Below are 8384 nucleotides of genomic sequence, written 5' to 3'. Positions count from 1 at the left end.
ATATCAAGGACTTGAGATGCGCAGCCTGTATCGCTCAGCAGTTGATAGCCTTTAGCTGTAGCTGCCGGCATATGTGGTTCGCTCTGTTAGAGAGGCTGCAGAAATCTTAGCTTGGCTTTACACCCTTCAGTAATAGTATGTGTGTTTATAAACTGTGTTAATCCTAGGCATTTAAAACATCAGGGAATAACTATACATGAACTACAGACTACCATCCTCAGACCTTTACAAGTTAGCGAAGTGGCAAGAAGAGCACAGACACCTCCAGAAAAGTTCCTGGCTTGATCCCAGGTAGGAGCCTGGAGTCTTAGGAAGGTTTTATAGCATCCTTACTGGACTTGTGGGTAATAACCTGTGATTCATGGACCAGCACAGGAGAACAGTGAACGGTAGTTGAGTCAATGCAGTGTTTCCGTTGCTAGCAGGACCTTAATATCTGCATGAAGTCTCACCTGCCTTTTATGAGTTTGACTGTGGTCTTTTTGCCTGGAACAAGCAGTAATGCCTACAATAAGATTTTTCATGGCTAAATGGCTTACCTGTGTCCTAACTTGTCTTTGTCTTGCCTTGCTTGGTCTAACTGCTTTATGTAATAATAATGGCAGGTTTGCCATCCTGCAAATGTCTCCAAACCCCATCACAAGGGATGCCAATCACTCCCTGATGCTCTCCCAAAACACCTCCGAAGAACTCCGCAGGGTTCCCAAGCACTTCCATACCTGCCTGTTGGGTAGCCCTGTCCAAGTAATGCAGAGACCAGGAGCTGCTTGTAGGGCTGTGCATTGTTGTGGCCTCTCAGTAACTCGCCTGGCCTTTCTTTGCAGGTGCTGAAGCCTAATCGTGGCAGTTGAAGGAGTATCACAGCTGGGAGCTCTGCACAGATCTGTGGCTGGCCATGTGGGATGAATTCTGGTTTGCAGCATGAGCATAGCTAAGTCCTGGGGCTGCGCTGCCTGGAGGCTGAGAGGGTGGAATGTAGTTGGCCCTTAGCTGGAGATGTTGTGTGGGGAAAGCTGGAGGTTGGTTTCAGCCAACTGAAACTGGGTGCAGGTATTATGGAATGGATTGAGAGCAGCCCTGAGGAGAAGGACTTGGGGGTGTTGGTTGACAAGAAGCTCAATGTGAGCTGGCAATGTGTGCTTGCAGCCCAGAAAGCTAACCATGTCCTGGGCTGCATCAAAAGAAGTGTGGCCAGCCTTTAGAGGGGTGGTTCTCCTGCTCTGCTCCACTCTCGTGAGACCCCACCTGCATTATTGCATCCAGCTGTGGGGCCCTCAACATAAAAAGGACACGGACCTGTTGGAGTGAGTCCAGAGGAGGCCATAAAGATGATCAGAGGGCTGGAGCACCTCTTCTGCAGGGACAGGCTGAAAGAGTTGACATTGTTCAGCCTGGAGAAGGCTCTGGTGAGACCTCAGAGCACCTTCCGGTACCTGAAGGGGGTCTGACAAGAGAGCTGGAGAGGGGCTTTTCACAAGGACCTGTAGTGATAGGACAAGGGGTGATGTTTTTAAGCTGAAAGAGGGCAGGTTTAGATTAGATGCAAGGAAGAAAATCTTTACTGTGAGGGTGGCTAGGCCCTGGCAGAGGCTGCCCAGAGCAGCTGTGGGTGCCCCATCCCTGGGAGCTCAAGGCCAGGCTGGACGGGGCTGGGAGCAACCTGGTCTGCTGGGAGGTGGCCATGGGTGGGACTGGGGGGTCTTTAAGGTTCCTTTGAACCCAAACCATTCTGTGATTGTGTGTATGCAGGAATAGGAGAGCAGAGTACTGATAGCACAGAGGTGAGGAAAGGTGCAAACAACACAGGTGTCACCCGTGTGTTGCTAATTTGCTGATCAGCCACTTGCACTTGGTCTGCTCAGATGGGCTGTTGCCTGCTGAACGCAGCTGCCCTCTTAGACAGAGCAGCTTTCAGTCTCCTCTCCTGCCTTCAGGATGCCACCTATGTGGGCTTGTTTGTTTTTTTTCCTTAAATCCCTCTCCAGCACCTGTTGACTCGCTGCCCTCACTCCCGCAACCCCTGATGCCACCTGCAGACGTAGACAGCAATCCCTGGGGCTTACTCTGGCAGGGATACAAACCCAAACCTGTCCCACAGGCCCTCTCCGCTGCTTCTCCTCCCCAGGGAACGGGGTGGGGGCACAGAGAAACAACCACCAGGCTTGTAAAGCCACCAGAGGCAAAGGGTTGAGACGCTCGAGCGGACTTGGATGCTGTTTTAGTGTGGATGCAGTGAGTATTAGAGCGGGAAAAAGGCAGAGAACGCTGCACCCTCGGCCGGTGGTTACCGTCCCTGGACGGCACAAGCGGGGCCGAGGCACCGGCCGCTGCCCACCCTACTGAATAGTCACCGCAGAGGAACCAACGCCGCTCACTGCCCCCTGCCAGACCCAGGGCGGGGGGGACGCGGAGCTTCCAGGCCGTCTGCCGGCGGCGAGCCGGGTGTGGGCAGCCCTGGTGGGGCCCGAGAGCTGAGGGGCGGTGGTGGGGGCCTGCCGGGTGACCGGCATTACGGGGGGGAAGGCGGAGGGGAAGCAGCGGGAAGTGTCTGAATGAGGGAAGGGGTTAAAGAAATTTTAGTAGATCTAATTGCTTAACGATTACCTAGGTGGTTGCTGATAAATAATGCTTTGCTTTACTAACCACTGTGTAAATTAACTGAAGCAAGGAGTCTACTGTTCCTCCTGAAGACAGTTCCTGATGAGAACTAGCTAAACCCAGCTCTAGTCTGGACAAAGACCAAGGAACAACTGAGTCTGTGCTAGGAGAGAAGGTAAAAAGTTCAGAGCGAGGGAGGCTACCAAAGCCTTCATCCCCAGCACCTCCACGACCACCACCAAGAGACACCAGGCAAGCGCAGTTGGAAATGACTTCTTGGAGCTAATTTTAATAGGAAGCAGAGACAGGTCATGAATATGTAGGGTGTATTTGGAAACCTTATGTATATGCAACATTTGATTGTATAAATTGAAGCAAATTGGGACTACACCCCCCCCACTCACCCTCCCACCCCCCCGTGCTGCCCAGCGCTGCATAAACATACCTACTTTACAATCCGGTAAGATTGTGGAGTCTGATTCCGCACGTCATGAACTGTCAAATCCTCCCAGCAGTGCCCAGAGTGAGAGCTGTGGTGAGTCCTCTTGTGCTTAACAGTGTCTCTTAAGGACATTATCAGAATTAAAGCCAAATTTCACTTAATGTTGCAGCTCTTAATCTTCAGATCTTCACTTCCATTAATTTCCCCACCATTCCATCATGCTTGGGAGCTTTGAATAATAGCTTTTCTCAGTCTCGTAACTCACTCCCCCCCCCCCTCCCTGCACCAAGAGATGCTACATTTAATTAGTTTCCTCCCAAAGTTGTAAGTCAATAAAATTGAGTTATGATTGTTAAAACCAGAAAAAAAAACCACCAGTCTTCTAGATCTGGACTATTTCTGAACATGTATTCATCCCATGCAAACATATGTCATCAGGATGTCACCGAAATTGGGAATCAAACCTCTTAATACCAACGTAGTATTAAGCAGTAGGCACTCCTTCACTGCAGCGCTGGGTGCTCGGTGGCATCTCCACAAATCGAGCACACCTGTGTAGATTTTGCCATTGCATTTACACACAAAATTACAAGGTCGTACACTCCCACTTAACAATGTTTGGTTAGTAATTTGCATATAATTATAATATTTTCTGTGCCATCCTTTTCTGTTACTACGCTTGTGCAGGGGAAGGGTCTTCACCTTCACGTGGTCTTTAGAATTATAATGAAGGTAGTTCATTTCAGGACACCTTAAAAGTAAGTTCTGTTGCCAAGTTGGACAGCTGGATATCAGCCTTGCCAAGCTGTCCAGTAACTTATCCTATACCAAATAGAACCTAGGTGCTCCGGTTATGGTCTGGAGAGTAAGGACTAAGGGTATTATGGTCTATAGCATAGGGACATCAAGTAACGGTCTCGGATAACAAGCAGCACAGCGATTCATACATCATTGGTTAATAAGTGCTAACGTAATTCTAACATGGAGGTTAACTCTTTAAAATCAAAATGCTCTTGTAACTAACGGTTACACAAACACAAAATATAGAAAGATTCAGTAAAACCTTAAGATAATCTGCAACAAGGATGCAGATCATCTGCACAGCATGCTGAGACAAAGGTGAACTCCAAAAGGAAAAAGACACAAGGTCATGAGGCTTTTTGAAGGTCATGAAGCTTTTTGTTTGGTGTGTTGTGGCGGTGTGGTTTGTGGGTGGGGGTGATTTTTTTTGGGGGGGGGGTGTGTGTGAAGTGCAATGTTGGCTGGTGGCAGCCTGTGGAGCTCTGTTGCTGCCTGACTTCTCTCACTCCTCTTTGATGGCTGTAATTGACATCCGGATAATTTTAAAAGAGCAATTAAGTTACCTCCTGCATAAATGTGCTGGTAATACTGGGAAGGTAAATGCTTGAACTAGTAGTGAATAACTTGGCTACAGGTACGAATCCTGAGGGAAGAACAACAATAATAGGAAGCAAAGAGCAGGTTTCTAAAAATTTTGGTGTCAAACACGTAGAACTTCTATTGCCAAATGTTGTTTGTCAGTATGTTCCAAATGGCTATTTTAGGTAAACATAAATTTTCAGGAAATTCAGGGTTGTGTGTAGCAAAGCACGTCCCTCTGTTTATGTGTCCTGCTACAAAAATAGCATCAGTCAATAGCGTGTCCCGTGGCAGGGCTGTTGTGCCCCTACTCTCAGCATTGCCACAGTAGTTCTGTGATATGCAGACGTAACAGATGGGTTTAGGAATGGAAGGAGAATGCCTGTTTTCTGTAAGGGCTGTGAATGCTGACCCTATTTTCTGTCTGTTAGTTTCCTGTGCAGGCCATGAAGCTGTTTTATTTTTCTCCCTTGTTCCTGGTCTAAATATTTCTAAAGCTCTTGCTGCTGTGGGTTTGTAATTTGTGTTACTGCATTTTTGTGGAGTTATGGGTGACTTCTGCTGTGGCCAAGGGTCAAGACAGGGTTTTCAGTTGAAAGCTTCAGAAACCACATTCACTGAAATTGGCATAGATGAATCTGATCTGGTGTGCGCGGCTGTGCTCGTGGGGATGCTGAGTGGCTCCTCATCAAAACAGCAACACGTGTGTGGACATCCATAGGGTTGTGCTGTGGGTCTGGGAGCGTGCCATATTTTTGCTGTTGAAAGATGGAATAGAGCTGTTAAATTTAAGGGCAGTCAAAAGCTGGTAGGGACCCTGAAGACATTTGGTGGTACAACTGCAGTTTTAAAAAATCTTGACCATTTTGAGAAACAGCCTGGAAAAAAATCATTCCTTTCTTGCAAGAAGGCAGTTCACGAGGACAAATGGGTTACTGTACCCTTTAACAAAAATACTCAACTTGGAATGTATAGGGTGAGGAAATCTTGGCTATATGTAGGCTTGAGAAAATGTATATAGGTATCTGCGTCTCTCTCCTGTGTGTATCTATGACAGTGGTTCTAGTGAAACTGAGATGCCAATGAGTCAAAAAAATGCACAGTTGTCTAAAAAATGCAAAAGCTCTGGTGGCCTTTATCAACAATTATACCAGAAATGATGTAAAATACTTTTTCCTTAACTCAGTTTTAGTCTCCACAAACCTTCACAAAAAAGGGAAGCTTCAGATTCCTACCCAGCTTTATGCTAAAGGATTTTTTTCCTCTCTCAGCAGAATGCCAACTGCCACCATTCCACTCTGGTCACCCTTTCTTCTGCCATGAAAGTACAAGACAGGCAGAAAGGATCCATAGTGGTCTGCAAGTACTAGGTACGTCTACAGTGTGTGCCTGCATTTTTCCTAAGGTGCTTGCAGTGTGTTATTAAATGTTATTAAATAAATATTAAATGTTAACATTAAAAATGTGCCAACTCTCCTTCTGTAGTTTTTATTCACGATTTTTCAGTCAGTAAGTTTTAAAAATACCTTATAGCAGTACTCAAAAACCTTACTGAGATACTAGCATCTGTACTAAAAGCAATCAAGGTCAAAGAAGAGACATGGACAAAACAGGAGAAATCAGCATTGCTTCTGTGTGTTTTCCACGTTTTTCCAAGAAGCATTAGCAGCTTTGTAACTAGTGACAGTGAGTCTTGATACAGTTTTGGTGAGTTACTGCTTAAATAATGTCCTTTTTCCTTAACCTACAGTGTGTAAAGTTTGATTGCAGTTGGCAAGAGTTTTTCCAGAATGGAAATCTTTCTCATTGAAAGCAGTTGTATTTTATGAACTTCCCATCAGAGTGGATCTTCAGAGATTATGTACTTGGCAGTAGAATTCATCAGCAACCAGACTTTTTACACTTTTTTTTTTAAAGTCGGTTTCCTTCCTAAAGACCCAAGTGCAGCACATCTTCCAAAAGTTGATGGAATCACTGCTCTTTGGGATCTCAGTTGTAAAAGTCAAGATATAAAAATGTGTTCCTCTACATGCCTCACTCCAGCCAGAAGCATGAGCAAATCTACCAGTCCTTTTTGGTAGCCTTATGTGTTGCAGCACTGGTTCCCACCCACCGCACCCCCCAAAGAAAAACCATATGGGGGAATCTCTTAGCTCACTGATTTTTCTGTCATAAATGAAACTTTAAAAAAAAAGTCCAAATTGTATAATTTACAAACTTACTTGCATTGTTTAAACTGTTACTGCCAAAAAGCTGCAGCATACAGTTTATTAGGTGTATTTAAGCAGTTATGTATTTGTTCTAAATGTTTAAAAAGAGAGGCAACTGAATGTTACGGGGTTTTTCCCAATATTTTGACAGAGTGCTCCAAAGTACTTTATTTCTGTCTCACTTCCATGGCACATTTCCATGGCAGATCAGCAGCATCTCTCTTGGGCAGCGCAGCTGGCCAGGTGTCCATCCTAATTCTGTAACACACACAAAACCCCCTAGTCATATTATAACTGTGTCCTTTGGAGATAGATAATTTAATGGTGTCAGTTCACAGCTATGCAAGTTCAATCAATGCAAAAGAAAAACGAAATACTTTTATAGTATGTATTTTATTGGATGTATATAAAGATATACACACCTTTTTGCTATAAAGTGAATTACTGAGGTTTGTTCTTTATTTTTCATTTTATGCTTTATTTTCAGCTTTATTGTCCAAGCAAGCAACATGTGCAGCAGTGGCACAAGGACCGTAGCTGCTGGGGTGAATCTCTAAGTGTCGATTCTGATTACAGTATGACCTTGTCCTGCAGCCTGTATGGAAGGTGCTGTGGTTTAACCTGGCAGGCAGCTAAACACCACACAGGTGTTTGTTCACTTTGTCCCCCCACCCCACAGTGGGATGGGAGGAGAGAATTAGGTGGGGGGGGGGGAGCGGGGGGAGTAAAATTTGTGGGTTGAGATAAAGACAGTTTAATAGGACAGAAACGGAAGGGCAAATAATAATAACAAAAGAATTAGAATATACAACAGAAGTGATGCACAATGCAGTTGCTCACCACCTGCTGACTGATGCCCAGCCAGCTCCCGAGCAGTGCCCTGTGGCCAGCTTTTCCCCCAGTTTATACACTGAGCATGATGTCATATGGTATGGAATATCCCGCAGGTCAGTTGGGGTCAGCTGTCCTGGCTGTGTCACCTCCCAGCTTCTTGGACACCCCCAGCCTCCTCACTGGTGGAGTGGGGTGAGAAGCTGAGAAGTCCATGATTTAGCATAAGCACTGCTCAGCAACAGCTAAAACATCCATGTGTTATCAACATTATTCTCATCCTAAATCCAAACCACAGCACGGTACCAGCTGCTGGGAAGAAAGTTGACTCTGCCCAGCCAAAACCAGCACAGAAGGGATAAGAGATTTTCCAACAGCAGCAAGAGTATTTACTTCTATGCTAAGAACGTGTTCAAAATTGTACCCATCAGTCTTATTACTGGTTTAATTGTTCAGATTGCTCTAGCTTTTAAAGAATGTGTTGTATTTTGAGCTGACCTAGAATCCTCCTTTAGCTCAACTACCATGGTATCCCTAATGCTGAAATATGCTTTTGTTTTTCGGATGTGTGTGTTTGCCTGTGGGTTGCTAAGCACACTGGCGCTAAGGGGCCAGCCCTGTGGCCAGAAGCTCCTGGCTCTGTCCTCAGCAGGTGCCCTGCAGTGCAGCAGTGAGGGCTATCCAGTGGCGAGACTCCAGGACTGATGGGGACCTTGGGCATTTGTTGCCCTGGGGAGCCCGTCCCAGCATGGGAACGGAGTGGGAACATCGTGGAGCAGAGCCTGAGCGAAAGATGTGCCGCCGTCCTGGGAATGTTGGCACCATTCTGGAGCATGCTACCCCTGTATCATGGGGCAGCCAACGGCCTGTGGGACAGGCGCTGGAGGGCTGTGACCATCTCAGGAGCTGCTCCCCCTTTATTT

At 46.1% G+C, this 8384-nt stretch overlaps 1 long non-coding RNA gene across 2 annotated transcripts; it reads left to right on the top strand.

Annotated features, from left to right (window-relative positions):
- Positions 1-2537: 2537 nt before the first annotated feature.
- Positions 2538-7226, top strand: LOC121085755. 2 transcript variants are annotated; one of them, XR_005827181.1, is made up of 3 exons: positions 2538-3133; positions 5695-5790; positions 7118-7226. It is a non-coding gene; the product is annotated as an uncharacterized LOC121085755 (long non-coding RNA). The 2 variants fall into 2 exon arrangements; XR_005827180.1 differs by having other exon boundaries at positions 5692-5790.
- Positions 7227-8384: the final 1158 nt, after the last annotated feature.

The sequence above is a fragment of the Falco naumanni genome, chromosome 3 (genome assembly GCF_017639655.2).
Source record: "Falco naumanni isolate bFalNau1 chromosome 3, bFalNau1.pat, whole genome shotgun sequence".
Taxonomy (NCBI): Eukaryota; Metazoa; Chordata; class Aves; order Falconiformes; family Falconidae; genus Falco; species Falco naumanni.
Note: the sequence above shows the minus strand (reverse complement) of the source record. Positions and strands in the feature narration are given on the sequence as shown.